Source organism: Chiloscyllium plagiosum, chromosome 27, assembly GCF_004010195.1.
Source record: "Chiloscyllium plagiosum isolate BGI_BamShark_2017 chromosome 27, ASM401019v2, whole genome shotgun sequence".
NCBI lineage: Eukaryota > Metazoa > Chordata > Chondrichthyes > Orectolobiformes > Hemiscylliidae > Chiloscyllium > Chiloscyllium plagiosum.
In genome coordinates, this window is record NC_057736.1 from 21,678,457 (window position 1) to 21,696,520 (window position 18,064).

Consider the following 18,064-nt stretch of genomic DNA (forward strand, 5'->3'; position numbering starts at 1 on the left):
ATTTATTTCTGATGAGTTGGTCAGTGTCATTGTGTTCTTACTGAGATTTATAGTTGTTGTCTTTTGGAGCAACATAGCTTCCAATTGACGTCTGATAGTTTTTTTCTTAGATCAACCTGTCAGGACATGTTATAACACATCTCCAATGCAGAAAGGACTTTAAACTATACTCCCTAGCCTAAAGGTAGGGACACCTCAATTGTACCACAGAATCTTTCCCCACTCCAAGGATTTCAGATTAAGCCTTTAAAAGTATTGTTAAATTGAGATATCAAGGGAAATGTTTAGTAATTGCATCAAATTAAGGCATTAACTGCCTTAAAACACCTGCCAATTGGACTGGAAGGAAAATTCAATATAGATTATTTTCGCTGTTGCTTCAAATCTTACACTTGTTAAATTAATAAAGTGAACCACAACAACATACTAAGAACAAAATGACCCCCACAACCTGATTCTTGATTCCACTTAAATGTATCCTGTTTAGATTAAACAAGAGACAGCACTTTAAAATCACTGATGATTGTGTACATCTGTAGCCTAAATGAACTTGTATTGCTGTTTTTATATTTGTACAATTAATTAATTTCAATCCTGCATGTTCTCCAAATTAAGTCTGCATAACAAGGATGTTTAAGAAAATAATTGAAATAGCTCAGCAATGATTAGACTACAAAAATCTTTAATGGGAGTTCAACATTAATTGGCCCTTCATTTTGCAAGCTGGTTAAGACAATGACATGTCCTAATTGTCACAGGCAGCAGAAACTCTGGTTTTGTGATTCTACTACAGATTCCCAGCAATGACTGCAGCACAAGTGTTATTGGTAAGAATTGTAAAATATAAATTGAATATTGATGTAAGAAGATGTTCCACGCAAAGAATGATTAGTACTTGGATAAGCATTTCAGATAAGAGTTAGACAAATCACTCAAAGCACTTTGTTGGCACGGAAGCCAAATCCTCATTTATCCAGGTAAAAGTCTATATTTACATTACTCAAAAATTACAATTTCAGTCTGATTACGAAGATTTCTCTGAAGTAGAGCAGGAAGCTTGTCATCCTTACCTGGCATAGACGTGACTCCAAACCTACAGCAATGTGGTTGACTTTTAACTGCCCATTGGGCAATTACAAATTGGCAATAAATGCTGGCTTTGCCAAAGATGCCTACATCCCATGCATGAATAAAAAGGTAACATGTTAGCACTCTATTCTTTTTTTATCAGTGTATGGTGCATAAATTGTATGGTCATGGAATGTGACAATCTAAACCAATCATAATGTCCCTCCTGAGGAATGGATGAGTAAATGGTGATTTACTGGATCAATATGCCAGTTTTGTAGTCACCACCTTAACGTAACCAAATATCTACAAATGGTTTCAAAATAAGGGGGTACCCATTTAAAGAAAGAGCAGGACACGTTTTTCTCTCTCAATAGGTTGAGAGTTTTGGAATTCCCTCACTCAAAAGACAGTGGATGTAGATTCTTTAAATATTTTTAAGGTGGAGGTTAACAGATTCTTGATGACTAAGAGAATGACAGATTATTGAGGATATATGGGAATGTAGAACTGAGGTTAAAATCAGATCACCCATGATGTTACTGAATGACGGGCAAGAACGAAGGGCTGAGTGGCCTATTGCTTTTCCTTTCTTTTTAATATTTCTATAACAACCAGGAAGTCCTAGTGGTGGCAGAACAGAATTCATCTTGAAGCTGCTAAATATAACCGCTGAGGTAAGTGTTAGATAAACTTGTCATGATTGTTAATAGGCCTCAGTCAAGGGACATAGCCTTTGCTCAGGGGTTCCAACACAGTCGAAGTATTTCAGAACTTCATCATAAGTCAAGGGTAGCCTCCAATACCAGTCCACCCCCTGGTTAGCATGGTCACGTTCAGGATGCTCTCCTCACAAGGAGCCGAGTTACGAGCGGCACACCACTCCTTTTGACTCTTCCTGCCCCTTTTTCAGGGCTGTTTTCTCATGGAATGAGGGAGAGCCAGGTATTAAGGAAGGAATGGTACAACTGTTACTGCTAACGCAGGTGTCCTGAGTGAGTGCACAACGCAGAGGGCAGGCAGGGTTAGTGCCTCGGCGAGTGAGGGAAGATGTTGCAGACAATAATGAGAATGTTAGAGTATGATTCTTGGCAGGTAGTGTGTACAGCAGCAGAGATTGAGTGTGAGGTAGTGGAGAGAAGATGGTAACACTTACCCTGATGGAGTGGCAAAAGTCATTGAGTTTCTTTGTTTTTGCTGGGCAATCTCCCAAATGGCTGATGATGCTTTAACCCAAGTGCCAACCTCTGTCATGTTTAGCTTCGTTTGGTATCATGGACCCCACTGGTGGGAGGTGAGGGGGGCATGTATTGCATTAGCACTACCCCTTCCAGCAGGACCTCCCGTGAAGCAGAGCCCCCATCTGCCATGTCCAGGAAAATGTCAGGACAGCTCCAGACTGACAGTACTTCTATGGGTATATAATGGACTTTTAAATATGGTGCATATGCAAGGAATGTCAGTCTTACACGCGTTTTGGGAATGCTGCTGTTAGATCACTTTGCGGAGGGACAAGGACCCAACTCACCAGGCTATACCTCAGGGCTATTCACATACAGTCTTAGCATTCACTCACTTAGCATCGACCTGCATGCTCCTAGCCTCCAAGTGCAGTCACGCAACCAAGCAGCTAGTCTTGCTGATCAGCAATCTTCAGTCAATGGGGAATGCAGTTTGTTGCACAGCAGCGTGCCAAGACAATCTCATACTGGCATCTTGTGCCTGCAGCTGATGAAGCAAACTCACTGCATGTGCAGCAAGTCGGCAAAGTTTTAGGGTGTGTGGTGATCACTGAACTCCATAGATGCACCCGTCTCCAGGGGTTCCTGACACTAGGGCAGATAGCAGTTCAGGGATTACCACGGGAGAAAGTGAGAACTGCAGATGCTGGAAATCGGAGTCGAGAGTGTGGTGCAGGAAAAGCACAGCAGGTCAGGCAGCATCCAAGGAGCAGGGGAATCAACGTTTTGGGCTTAAGACTGAGTATAAGCCCATTCCTGATAAATGAATTCTCCTGCTCCTCGGATGCTGCCTGACCTGCTGTGCATTTCCAGCATCACACTCTCGACAGTGATTAGCCATGGTCAGGCTTCTTGTTGTGCAGTTTGCACTCAAGGGGCCTATGTTTCTGCAGTACAGCCACTTCTCTGGCTCCATAGCAGCCAGTCAGGTGGGAGGGGGGTGAGTTCTGACACAGTCGGGGAGGTGTACAGCCAATAGTCAGATATTTGGGCACTTCTGCAGCTGAAAATGTGTTTCTGGAAAAGCGCAGCAGGTCAGGCAGCATCCAAGGAGCAGGAGAATCGACGTTTTGAGCATGAGCCTTTCTTCAGGAATAAGAAGGGCTCTGCCATGAGCCATTCCTGAAGAAGGGCTCATGCCCGAAACGTCGATTCTCCTGTTCCTTGGATGCTGCCTGACCTGCTGCGCTTTTCCAGCAACACATTTTCAGCTCTGATCTCCAGCATCTGCAGTCCTCACTTTCCACTTCTTCTGCAGGCCTGTTTGATTTGGTCACTCCAAGGGGTGGTGAGAAACTCTCTTGTCAAAGATGGGGTGGGGATTAAAAGGGTGGCACTGCCACTGTAAGGAGAATAGCTAAGCTATTCTTCCATCTTGGAGGCTGCAAGAATGGATAGAAAGAGTATCATGCAGGAGAGGGTTTCATTTATGGTCAGGAGGACATTGGCTTCAAGGGAGAGACAGTGTATGAATACACCTGGCCTGGTCACCTCTGATGCCAAGGACTGGGGTGAGATGCAGAGCAAGTGTTCGCTGATGTCAATAGGTTTGTATTTTATTCTCAGGCCCAAGCTGTCCCTACCTGGTCACATAGTTGCTGACTAGCAGAAAGTCTTTGTCACTGATAACTGGTCACTGATCCAGGGACCAATCAACCACTTGTTGCCAAGCAAACTCCATTTGTGCACAACCCCTTTGCTTCAATTTGTCTTCAAATTAACCAGTGCTCCAACAAGCAGTTGTGTAAACATTGTGTCTTAAGTTAAGAGCTATCAAAACATACAACAATCTTAAAGCAATTCTTGTTTTATACCCAGTTCTTTTCCTCTTTCAGTCCATAAATTAGAAAAATGTGACGTCATGGTCTTCACTGCCCAAAAAGTGCTCCCTGTTGCCTCCATCATGCTAGAACCTAAAAGTGTGCAATGGGGGAGAAAATAGCTGTAACCACACTCAGAATAGGAGGGGGATGCAGGAGCAGCCAATGAAGAATTTTGAGAGAAATAACATTACACACGGACCCAAAAGCTGTACCGGATGCAGAACTGTATGGTCCCTAATTATTAACCATTCTAATATATTGGCTTACTAATTTCTCTGCACCTTCCAGCCACAGCCATTACTGAGCCTCTCACTCACAACAACACTTTTGGTTACCTAGGCCTGCAAAAGTACAAGAGTGTTGTAGGACAAAGGGCATTGATGTCAGCAGGACTTTTGCCCTGTATTTGCCTTGTTCACTTTGTTTCCAGATGCTGCAGCAGGCTCTTAAAACAGGCACTGACCCATGCGCATCCCGTGTAGTCATGAGTTATACATCATTCTGGCACCGTTACATTCAGGGCTACACAAACAGACTTACAATCAGATGTAAGGTCAAAACACTGCAAGCATCGTTACTCTCAATAAGGTTCCTTCTTCCTCTGCCCTTGACTATGTTTTAGTGGACTCTGGTTCTGTAACGGGAAACAGGGAGCTTGCACAATGGTGAAACCCATTGGCCCTGGAGATTTGATTAGATAACCAAGTGGGTATTTGTGTCTGGTTGGGCCGGATACACTTATGGTCCTCTTGCCACATAAAATGGACCCTCCTCCTTGTTGCCTTCCAAGGGTGAGCAAATCACATGGAGGTGGAAGGCCAAATCCACCTTTGGAGTGTACTGAGTAGAGACTGTGTGAGAAACAAAGCTCACACACTTCAATAATTGCAGTCCGAGACACAATCTGAATCAGTAGTGTCCTTTATTTTACTCTTGCAAGAGGGTGTGATGGCCAGTGTCTACAAGGTAAGGGACACACACACACCAAATTCAATTAATACACAATATTTATAATTTGGTTTCTTTTTTTTTCATTGCTCCTCCCCTGTTTACATCTTCCACTTCCCTAAGACTGGAACCCATTACTCCTGTTTATCTCTTGCCTTATCCGGCCTTGTCTGTGACAAAATGCTTATTTCTGGCCTCACAAGGCCGTTTGACCTCATCCCGCTGTAGGTCATTGTTAGGCATATTCTTTCTTCACCATTATCTACTCCCTCCATCTGTACCTTCCCCTACCATACTGATCCTTATGACCCTTTTAATTGGGGTTTGTTCCTGTGTTTCTGTACAAGTGGGAAACAGATGTTTATACCTACTGTTTGTACAGGCGTATCGAGCTTAAATTCCTCCCCTCACAGCATCTTATCTATTCGCCTGTAATATCTACCATTGTTTTGCAGTCATGTTTCATTCTTGTATACAATTTTAGCTAATACAAAAGCAATTATGTGTTTCCTCCACATAGTTTCCATTCTTGTTGACTCAGCTCTTGGCTAAAACAATTATACACTGGTGTGAGTTCATTTATTTTGTATAAGTAATTAGAATTGCAGAAGTAACACTATTTTTCCTACATCCCACAACTGTGTGTGTGTGTGTGTGCACATCCCAGTCACTTGGTGAGGGAGGGGCATGTGGACTGCATGCCAGGCTCCTCCCATCCCCCCCCATTGCCATGTTTTTCTCAACACTAAAAACTAAGTGCACCTCTCCAGCAGACTGTGACTCTACATGGCTGCTAGCAATCTGCACAGGGAGGCAGCCAGACAGTTTGCATGTCTCGCTGCACTGCTGCAGCTTCTGGACAATAAGGGTTCTTGCGTCTGACATACTTGTCTACTTTTCCTCCCTGTTCAGGTGAACAAAGTCCCTGGTTGCTGACATTACAGGATCCCCTCCTGTCTGGCCCTGACCAGGCGCCTGGTCCCTGGATGTCCTCCCAAGAGCTAGATGGTGATTTCTCCTTGGTTGGGCTGTGGAGCTGTCACATTGAGGTACTCACCAAACTGTGAGCTACTCACCCACACTTTCCAAGATCAATGTTACCACCACGGTGACTGTATCTGGGCTGGGGTGGGACGCAGGAGACAACCTTGTCAAGGCCTTTTCTGAGGCCTCTTGTCCTCAGAGACCAAAGAGTTGACTTCTGGGTGAGCTGATATGTCACTGCAGAGCTGATGGAGATGTTGGCGCTGCTTACAATCTGGAAAGAACGAGAGAGCAAGTGAGCGAGAAAGCATCATGACCAGAAATGGAGGACTCTGACAGCCAGATTACTGTGATGGTTATAATGAAATGAAGAGTGATACTTTTTCAGTTAGTGGGACATGTCTCTTTTTATCTGAACAGGAGCAGTCCACCTTCTTCTGCGAGTGCCAGAATTCTTCCCTCATGGAGGGTGAGGATTCAAATATTGGGCACCCTTTACCAATGGGGGCTCTTTCCACCATGTTATAGACTGCCTTCTTCTGTAATGAGGTAAAGGGAAGGACTGAATGAGATGAAAGTGTGTGACATGCTTGTTTAGTGTTGGTCCTGGTGGTATGGTATTCCAATAGAGTGAGGATGCAGGGCAGAGGAGGCTATAAAAGGTTAGTAGGGTGGGAGAGTGAATGAGAGAAGGTGTTGCAGGCAATAGTGCAAGTCAGAAGTCACATGACACCAGGTTATAGTCCAACAGTTATTTTAAATCACAAGCTTTCAAAGCACTGCTCCTTTAGGTAAAGTGGAGAATAGCACTCCGATAGCTTGGCACAAACTAAAAAGGCAGAGATGTAATGGCAAGATAATTCCAGGTAATTAAGAGTGTAACAGGTAAGTGAAAATAGTGTCAGTGGAATGTAGACAGGCTGAATAACAATGATGCAAATAACAATAACACATAATGGTGCAAGTGATTGAGCATGTGCCTTGGTGGGAGATGGCTGCAGTAGCAGTGGAAGAGTGAATGTGAGGTAACAGGGAGAGGAGTGTGGCATCTATCCTGGTGCAGCGGAGGAGGTGATTGACCTTTATATATCTCTCCAGATAGTTGAGATGATGCTGACCCAGATGGTGACTTCAGACCATGCTGCCATATTCTCGTTATGTGGCCTTCTTCTGCTGGAACTCTGGGAAGAGATGGGTCAGTAGCTAACGAGGAACATTTGGTAAGCTGCGACAAGAAATCTCTCCAAAAATGCAACTCTCATTCAACCAAGCTAAGATGAGATTCAGCTAACTGCTTCATTTAAAGTGCCTGGGTACTGAGAGATGGAAAGTCATGTGACAAGTCAACCCTTTAAGTCCACATTTTCTCAGTAGATCTGTGGAAAACCAGTTTCAGGAAATGACCCAAGTGGTAACTCTTCTACCTCCATCCTTATCTTCCCAAACCTGCCCAGTAATCCAGCAAATCACATCCCCTGAATTTAAATTCATTGGAAGCTTTTGAAAAGACACTGATTGCATTATTGCTATTTTTGACGCAGGCACATTTCTGCAGTGTCTCAAGCAGTAACATTGTAAGCTCAGTGATTACATGGCTCATGAGCACATTCCCATCCAGTTGTCATGGCAACATCTGCAGCCTAAATAATTATTTTGGAGCCTGCCACTCCCTTCGCTGCCCCACACCCATTCCCTTGCCCCTTCACTCACTGCCCTAGTTGCCAATTTGATGTCACTCCTTTGCTGCCCCAGTCACCACTTTACGGCTGTCCTTCTCAGAGTCATGGAAGTCAAAAGCACAGAAAAAAGCCCTTCAGTCCATTGCGTCTGGGCCACTCCAGCTAGTGCCTGACTATCCTAATCCAACTTCCCAGCACTTGGCCCATAGTCTTGTATGCAAAAGTGAAGACTGCAGACGTTGGAGATTAGAGCCAAGAGTGTGGTGCTGGAAAACACAGCAGGTCAGGCAGCATCCGAGGAGCAGGAAAAATCAATGTTTCGGGCTTCCTGATGAAGGACTTTTGCCCGAAATATCGATTTTTCCTGCTCCTCGGATGCTGCCTGACCTGCTGTGCTTTTCCAGCACCACGCTCTTGGCCCATAGCCTTGTATGCCTTTGGTGTTGCACAAAGTCATAGAGATGTACAGCATGGGAACAGACCTTTCAGTCCAACTCGTCCATGCTGATCAGATATCCTCATTTAATTTAATCTCATTTGCCAGCATTTGGCCCATATCCCTCTAAATCCTTCCTAAGCATGTACCTATCCCAGATGCCTTTTAAATATTGTAATTGTACCCAACGTCCACCACGTGCTCTAGCAGGTCATTCCATTCACATACCACCCTCTGTTGTTCTTTTTAGATCTTTCTCCTCTCCCCTTTAAACCTATGCCTTCTAGTTTTGGACACCCCTACCTTGGGGAAAAGACCTTGAACTATTCACCTGGTGTGCTTCACAATTTTCTGAACCTCTGAGGTCACCTCTCAGCTTCTGACACTCCAGAGAAAATAGTTCAGCCCCTCCCTATAGCTCAAACTCTCCAACCCAGGCAACATGCTTGTAAATCTTTTTGATAACTTTTACATTTAACATACCTTTCCTATAGCAAAAAGACCAGAATTGGATGCAGTATTCCAAAAGTGGTCTAACCAATGTTCTGTACAGCTGCAACAGCTTCAACTCCTATACTCAATGCACTGACAATAAAGGAAAGCATACTAAACACCTTCTTCACCACCCTGTCTACCTGTGACTCCACTTTCAAGGAACTATGCACTCCAAGGTCCCTTTGTTTGGCAACACTCCCCATGACCTTACCATTAAGCATATAGGTCCTGCCCTGATATGCCCTACCAAAATGTTGCATCTCACATTTGTATAAATTAAACTCCATCTGCCACTCCTTGGCCCATTAGCCCAAGTGATCAAGATTTCATTGTAATCTGAGGAATGACCATACATTATAAATTTTGGTGTCAAACTCGAAATTTACTAACCATTCCTTCTATATTCATGTCCAAATCATTTATATAAATGACAAAAAGCAGTGAACCCATCACCAATCCTTGCAGCGCACCGCAGGTCACAGACCTCCAGTCTGAAAAGCAACCCTCCAGCACCACCTTCTGTCTCCTATCTTTTAGCAAATTTTGTATCCAAATGGCTAGTTCTCCCAGTATTCCATGTGATCTAACCTTGCTAACTAGTCTACCATGTGGAACCTTGTCAAACACCTACAGAAATCCATATAAATCATGCTCACCACCAAGCCTTTATTAATCTTCTTTGTCACTTCTTCAAATAAAACTCAATCAAGTTAGTGAGACATGATTTCCCACACACACAACTTTGTTGATTATTCCTAATCAGTCCTTGCCTTTCCAGATACATGTAAATCCTATTCCTTCAAATGCCTTCCAAAAACTTGCCCACCACCAATGTCTGGCTCACCAGTCTATAGTTTCCTGGCTTTTCCTTACCACCCTTCTTAAATAATGGCACCATGTTAGCCAACCTCCAGTCTTCTGGTACTTCACCCATTGCTATCAATAATACAAATCTCAGTAAAGGGCCCAGTAATCACTTCCTTAATTTCCCACAGAATTCTAGGGTACGTCTGATCTGGTCCCAAGGAATTATCCATCTTTGTGTGTTTTAAGGCATCCAGTACCACCACCTCTGTAATATGGACACATTTCAAGATATTGCTATTTATTTCCCCAAGTTCTCCAGCTTCCATACCCTTCTCTGCAGTAAACACTTATGCAAAACACTCGTTTAGTATGTTCCCTGTCTCCTGCTGTTCCACACAGGTGGCCTTGCTGATCTTTAAGGGGTATGAGGGGTTATAGCCTCTACCACCCTTACTGGTAGTGAGTTCCAGATCCCTATCACTCTCTGGGTGAAAGACCTTTTCCCACGTCCCCTCTCAATCTCCTGCCCCTTACCTTAAATTTATCACCCCAGTCACTGATCCCTCCATCAAGGGTAAAAAGTTTCTTCCCATGCCCCTCATAATTTTATACAGGCTGTTCTGTTATAATGTGGTGGCTCTCTTCCTGTGTGATCCTGTATTAAAAGAGAATCATATAATAGCAGCACCACTTAAACCAATGGGACCAGAATTGCATTCTAACCAATACAGGTGAGGAAAGTTCGCTTTCTACAAATAACGGTCTAAATTCTTCAATTGCATCACAGCCAAATCGCATTGAAGAAATGCAGATTATAACAGAACCAACTATACACATCAATCATTCCCCCCTCAACTCTGTCTCCTCTGATCCAAGACAAACAACCTCAATCTATCCTCTCTTTTCATACTTAAAGCTCTCCAGCCCAGGCAATATCTTAGTAAATCTCTTCCTAAAGCAGTGAATGGGACAATAAGGGGATTGGTGAGCAGAGTGATGACTGGAGCAACAGAAAGGGTGATAGGAGAAGTGGTAAGGAAGCAGCTGAGTGAGGTGAACAGTGAGTATTGAATGGATAACAGGTATCCATGATATCATTGACCCTTCACATGCACTTACAAATGGAATGGGTTCCATCTTCCTGTTCCATAAGACATAGGAGTGGAAGCAAAGCCATTCGACCCATCGAGTCCACTCCACCATTTAATCATGGCTGATGGGCATTTCAATTCCACTTACCCACACTGTCCTTGTAGCCCTTAATTCCTTGCGAGATCAAGAATTTATCAATCTCTGTCTTGAAGACATCCAATGTCCCAGCCTCCACTGCACTCCGTGGCAATGATTTCCATAGGCCCACCACTCTCTGGCTAAAAAAAAAAATCTCTCCTCATTTCTGTGCTAATTTGACCCCCTCTAATTTTTAGGCTGTGCCCACAGATCCTAGTCTCCCCACCTAATGGAAACCAATTCCCAGCATCCACCCTTTCTAAGCCATGCATTATCTTCTAAGTTTCTATTAGATCGCCCCTCAACCTTCTAAACTCTAATGAATACAATCCCAGCTGATCATATGTTAGGCCTACCATTCCAGGGATCATCCATGTGAATCTCTGCTGGACACGCTCCAGTGCCAGTATGTCCTTCCTGAGGTGTGGGGCCCAAAGTTGGACTCAGTATTCTAAATAGGGCCTAACTAGAGCTTTATAAAGTTTCAGAAGCACATCGCTGCTTTTATATTCCAACCCTCTTGAGATAAATAACAGCATTGCATTTGCTTTCTTAATCACGCACTCAACCTGCAAGTTAACCTTCAGAAAATCCTGGACTAACACTCCCAGATCCCTTTGTACTTTGGCTTTATAAATTTTCTCTCCGTTTAGAAAATAGTCCATGCCTGTATTCTTTTTTTCCGAAGTGCAAGACCTCGAACTTGCTCACATTGAATTTCATCAGCCATTTTCTGAGCCACTTGCCTAAACTGCCTAAATCTTTCTGCAGCCTCCCCACCTCCTCAGTACTACCTGCCTCTCCACCTAACTTCGTATCATCGGCGAACTTCGCCAGAATAGCCCCTGTCCCTTCATCCAGATCATTAATATATAAACTGAACAGCTATACAGTTCCAGATGCACAGCGAGAGTGGCGCTGACTTCCTGTTCCAGTGAGGCTGTAGCAGGAGATTCTTATTTTGTATGAATCATAAACAATGCAAAACAGAACAAATAATTGCACCAGGACAGACGAGAATATTTGAGATGCTAAACTTGGACATGGTTGACTATCCAAGTCGATGCCATGCAAATGATCAACTATCCAGATGCTTGTCACTAGAGACTTCACTACGCCTCAACAGTTACAACAAAATGTACAGCTGTATCAGGGGAATAATAGGGAGGAATAAGAAACCTAATCATGTAAATAACTGAGCAAATATATTCTGTAGGGAGACTGAAGCAGAGAATTTAAAACATTGCTTCTGAATTTATAGTCAAATGCAGAGAGGGAAAAAAGTTTACAACAACTCATTATAAAAGGTGTTTGGAGAGAGAAGTTCAAAAATGACTTGCAATTTAAGCAGGTTTTGTAAAATGTTAATCAGCGCGGCTCTGTACCTTTCAGCATAATTTTGTTATTTAGGCCAGGATTCAACATGGGCCATGGGGGTCTTACCCACTAGTTGCAGACTTGGCAGGAGCCTCATGTCACTTAAATTCCCAAAAGACCTGATACTATTAATTCTAATCAGGCATTCACTCGGGCAGCCTCAGGTTAGCCCCCCAATTAAGCCCCTTCTAGGATGGGATGCCACCATCCCATGGTCAGAGGGCAGCAGCTTGGTGATACCTGCTGTGCCAACTGTGGTGGTAGCCATTGCCAGTGCTGCATTGCAGCCTGTAGGAAGAGGCTTTGATGGATCTCTAAATAGAGATGTATATGGGCAGGATAGAAACATAAAAACTAGCAGCATGAGTAGGGCATTCAGCCCATCGAGCCTGTCCTTCCATTCAATATGATCATGCCTGATCCTCTATTTCAGTGCCATATTCCACTTTCTCCCTATATGTGTTTAGTATCTAAATCTTTATCTGTTTCTTAAATATATTCAGCATCTTATCCTCTACAACCTTCTGGGGAAAGAGAGTCAAGGTAGAAAGGAGGATCAGAAGCAAAGTCAAAGGGTGGCATCCTGCTGACCCTCTACATCTCGATGGCAGGTCCCTCGATTGGACAAAGTGTACCAGAATAGGCTGCTGACAAACCCAACAGGTCTTGCTGGATGACTTCCCTGGTTAGCAAGACCCTGCCTTTTGCTCCTGTTGTTCTAACAGGTCAGAATCAGTTAGTCTTTAAGTCAATCGCCACTCACAAGCTATCCCACCTTACAGGAGGAGACGATAGTCTGGGTGTTAAACTCTGGATTAACAGTCCAGAGATAAGGTAATGTTCTACAGATCCAGATTCAAATCCTGCCACAGCAGATGGTAAAATTTGAATCCATTACAAATGATGACCATGAATCCATTGTCAGGAAAAACTCATCTGGTTCACTAATGTCCTTTATGGAAGAAATCTGCCATCCTTACCTGGTCTGGCCTTCATGTGACTCCAAAACCACAGCAACATGGATGACTCTTGACTGTCCTCTAGGCAGTTAAGGCTGGGCAATAAATGCTGACACAGCCAGAGACACCCAGATCTTGTGAATTAAAAAGGACTTAATCAGAAGAAGATGGGGAGAGGTTGGATTCTCCAACCCATGCCAGTGCACCCAGCAACCACCAACCTCCAACCTCTGAATTTGCCCACTCTGGTCAAATTCATCCATCATTATATTTAAATAATGGCTTCAGTGCATGTACTGAACAGGTGTTGGAGAAACCTGTGTTTATAATGCAAACTAATGTTGCAAACGCTGTGGACGAAAGTTTTTGTTGTGCGGCCCCCTGCAATCATGGAATCTGGTGCAGGCTTGGCTGGACACCATTTTGGTAAGGGGGAATTAGAGTCATCCTTTATCTGCATCAGGTGGCTTCAGGCCATTCATCAGCAGGTGAGGAGCTGAGAGCTGCGTTTACAACTTTGGCCTCAGTCTGAGTCAGCCATCACCAGTGCTAATTGCTTCCAGGGAGAGTGACATTAAGAAATATAACAAAACAAAAGCCTATATACTGTGATTTGGTTTTGATCTTAGCCTCTTGGCTCCTCAGACCATCCCCACTGAGCACAAGATATTAGCACCCTGAGAGTGAGGTACTTAAAAATGGATGCTGCTGAATTTGGAACTGTAGTCAAGTCCCAGGCTATCCCTAAGCAAAGCCATAAAATATCCACGAATATATATACTAGCAAATTTCAATTGCAGTCTACGAAGAAAAAGTTTCTCTTCTGCAAGGATTTTTACCTTTATCAGGATTTGAAGATACTGGTGTTGGACTGGGGTGTAAAAAATTAAAAGTCACACAACACCAGGTTATAGTCCAACAGGTTTATTTGGAAGTACTAGCTTTCGGAGCACTGCTCCTTCATCAGGTGGTTGTGGAATATAAGAACATAAGACACAATATATAATTTTCAATATATAATTTCAGTTACATCACACTCTAAACATTTGCTATAAATTGTGTCTTATGATCTTATATGCCACAACCACCCGATAAAGGGGCAGTGCTACAAAAGTCAGTGCTTCCGAATAAACCTGTTGGACTTTAACCTGGTGTTGTGTGATTTTTAACTTTGTGCCTTTATCAGGAGATGATAAAGGGTAACTAGACCCAAAACAAAAACTCTGCTTTCTCTCCACAGATGCTGCCAAAACTGCTGAGTTTCTCCAGCAGTTCCTGCTATTGTTTCAGATCTCCTGTTCTTGGTTTTATTTTCATATTTAACTCACTGCCACGTCTCTTCCAGGTATGTTACTTCTGTTATGGCTCCAAGTGTTTGACAAAGTATTTGCCAGAACTTGCTTCCACAGCCTTATCTCATTCCTCAATATGTGCCTCAATTCAGATGCACACCACATGGATTTTGACTGAAGCTTTATCCTTTGTGTCTTGAATCCACCCAGGTTTATAGGTATCTCCGTGATGTACTTCACTTCTCAAGACAGCTGTTCTTACTGCATTCTGAGATCTACATTCAGTGCTATGAGTCGCTCTCCATCTGCACCACCTCACTCTGTCATGGCCCCCAGTTTCACTTTATTCTCCAGCTTGTTCACCGTTGTGACAGGAAGCGCTTTCTCTTCCTTTCAGGCAGGAAGGAACACAAGCTGCAACAACTCCGAAGTACCCATGCCGCTCTGTAACCTTACTCCCCTTCCCTCTATCTCCTCACCCCACCATTTTCAGTTATTTACTAACCCTTCCGATATTCTATTCTCTGATGCTGAACCTCTGTTATTCAGCAAAGGTCTTAGCTTTATCGCTCTGTGCCCCTACCTCTCATCATTTTCAGGCGCAAGACGATGTTGAACTCTACTCCATTCTCCTCTGTGTCTATTTCTTTGGATAGGAATCCCTGTTCCACTAATCCCTTTGTTCACCTCCAACACTCTCTCCTTTCACCAGCATCCCTCCCTCTGGCCTTCTAGCTGTCCTTGATCTGCTCAGTGAGAACTGTCGATTTGACATCTGTCAACTTAATTGTTCTGCTACCTCCACTCCTCACCTGTTCATAGCTTTGTGAGATGCCTATCAATGGAAATGTCTGCATGCCAAAATGTTTATTCTTGGTTACTGATTTCTCCGAGGAAAACTTTAGATTTATCTTCTACTGGAGACTGTTCAACCTCATTTCTTTATTTATGAGGGCGCTTCTTCACTCTTTTTTTCCCTGTGGCTGTGCCCTTCTTCAGCACATTTTATGCAAGTGATCTACATTTCTCAATAAAAGCTTTTGGTTCTAACAGCTGGGCACTGTTCACCTCATGAGGTTTCTTTGCACCACACTGTGGCATGGATACTTGTCTGGTGTCTGTCCTACTCACTGAATTAACTTACCTGCTGTATCTTTTGTGGTTTTATGCCTCAAGAAATGGATTTTCTATGTCAGGCTTTATATTTTCCTTTCTGGACTGACGGTTTCTCTTCCAGACCTTTGTGCTTCACTCACCGTATTAATGGTACATTTAAAGCATGGACTTATTTGCATGATGATCGATTTAACAAAAACTCATTAGCAATGCATGCTGAAAACTGGACTTCTATATATTTTGACGTTAAGTCATTTTAGTCAGTACTAACATGCAACCAACATTAATGAAATATCTGTGGATTCACCTGGATGATGCACTTTGGATTTCAACTTGCTCTTTCTAGAGTTATATTAGTTCTGAGATTGAAATAATTATCAATACGTCTTCAAATTCATCCAATAGTTTACTCATTCCTTAGTGAGCAATAAGAACATCTGCTAAACTCCCAGTTGCGTAGAGGAGTGTATTTGTTTGTTCAGCTTCTATCTTACTATCCAGTTTAGAAGATACTCTATAGCTCAAGATTTGTCTACTTCAGGATGTCCAGTTGTGGTCTGTTTGGCCCATGTCTGAATCTTAATCTCCCTGACAATCGTATTTCAGATTTTGGTACTTTGTGTTTGTTAAAGATTTTCATTCTGTAGTAATGACAGTTCTCGTATGTTTTATTATTGTACTGGATGGTTTTATTAAGCTCTCCTCACAATTAATCTCACAAAACATCTACTATTTTGCCCATTTGAGTAAGATCAAATGAAATCGACCATACATAATTAGATTGTGATTATTTCTGAGGCTCTAATCATCACTTGTGAAATACATTTGCTTTATGTTGTAGGTTTAAAGTGAAGCTTGCTGTGAGGCTGGTCCGTTTTTTGAAGACAGAAGTGAAATCTTAATAGGCTGAATCCAGTGGCTAAAAGCAATTACTGGAGTGAGTTTATTTTTACTTTCTGAGGCAAGTTATTGAAAATGTATCTAGATCTCAAGCAAAGACAAACATTCCAAAACTATGGAGAGATTACCTAATGATAAATGGTCAAAGATACAAGTGTCAAAATAATCTAGAGGTTGAAAGTTAACAGAAATCTAATAACTAAACATAATTTCTTTAGTACCCAGGACAAAGCTTGAATCATTTACACATGACAGAGTAATCAGAAGAATGACATAGAGTTCATCCTGCTCTCCACCTTAATTTATCATTTTTAAGAGTTTAGCTTCCAACCTGGGGTTAAGAGATAGCGCCATGGTCTGGAAATTGAATTACAGCCTGCAGGAACGCTTGGGTCTGACAAACAGATTTATAGTTTGCAACTGGGTTGTTTTATTGTATTTGCCCATGCAGTAAACATAGTGAAAAGTGAATGTTATTATCATGTTTCTCACCTGGATCTTGTCATAATTTTGGAGAGAGTTATAATTGGAAGGATTGACAAATTGCTATGAAAAGCTAATGATGGGTACCTGCTCATGCAGGCTGCCCTTGCTGATTTGAAAACTGTGGATCTTGTCTTTGTGAGATGAAGTTCAGTGAGCCTATATATAACCGTAAATAAAATTATCATAGGTAAAATACCTATGATAAAAAGAGGAAATTTCTATAAGCTCGTTACTCACCAACAGAAATGCCTTATTGTTCCATTATTAATGCAGTTACATACCTGTTAATTTTAATAAAGTCCTATTAAGAAATTCATACAATTAATCAGTTTTTAGTGGGATATATTATGGGGGTTAAAAGTGATACTGCATTCATATCTTTCACTATTAGCCACATGTAAATTAAACCAGGTTGCAAAACAGTTAACCATTAATGTTGTTTTGGATATCAACTGGGTATAATCCAAAATAAATGTAATTACAATTTATCATGTCTACCTTAATTACGTGCAATTATCCTTTAGACTGGTACTTTGCAGAAAACATGCAAGGCTAATAGTGTTGTTTTTTTAAACTGTGCAATGTGATGCTGTAATAAATCAAAATACAACAATTAACACGAGGATTTTTTTTACCGATAATAACCTCAAACTACCAGTCACACCAATCTGTGATGAACTGGCTGTCATGTACGTTTTGCAAAAGGTTTCACCTGGGTGGCTTGGAGAGCAAGGATGATAGAATCAAAGAGCACAGGAGATGTTAAGGAGCTATCAATGCTTCAGTGGCAATGTTCTCTGCCTTGGTTCTGCCCTACCTGTTTACTTTTCATGCAAGACTAAGTGTTTTGCACATTTGTGCCTTAAGCTCACATCTAATTTTTCTAAATCATCATGATGGGATTAAACTGTAACCACAGGAGGGATGGAAAGAAAGTGGCTTTGAGATAGTGAAAAAGAAAACGTTGCCGAATGGTCCGGAATGTTTGAAAGTTAACAACCACTTGCATTTATGTAACACCTTTTAAGATAATAATCATCTCTGCACAGCACATGGAGTCATTATCAAAAACGTTTGATGCCAAATTCCCACTTAAGGCATTAAAAGAAATTCCTTTGCAGTGAACGTTGCTGGAATATGCAATGTTTTGACAAGGCAGAATATTTGTAACATAGACCGTTGTGTCATTTTTGAGAAGATTGGATAAATATTTAAATTGGATA

At 42.3% G+C, this 18,064-nt stretch overlaps 1 long non-coding RNA gene across 2 annotated transcripts; it reads left to right on the plus strand.

Annotated features, from left to right (window-relative positions):
* Positions 1 to 704: 704 nt before the first annotated feature.
* Positions 705 to 17,417, plus strand: LOC122563430. Of its 2 annotated transcripts, XR_006315600.1 has the most exons (5): positions 705 to 827; positions 7,163 to 7,284; positions 14,288 to 14,392; positions 16,297 to 16,392; positions 16,574 to 17,417. It is a non-coding gene; the product is annotated as an uncharacterized LOC122563430 (long non-coding RNA). The 2 variants fall into 2 exon arrangements; XR_006315601.1 differs by lacking the exon at positions 7,163 to 7,284.
* Positions 17,418 to 18,064: the final 647 nt, after the last annotated feature.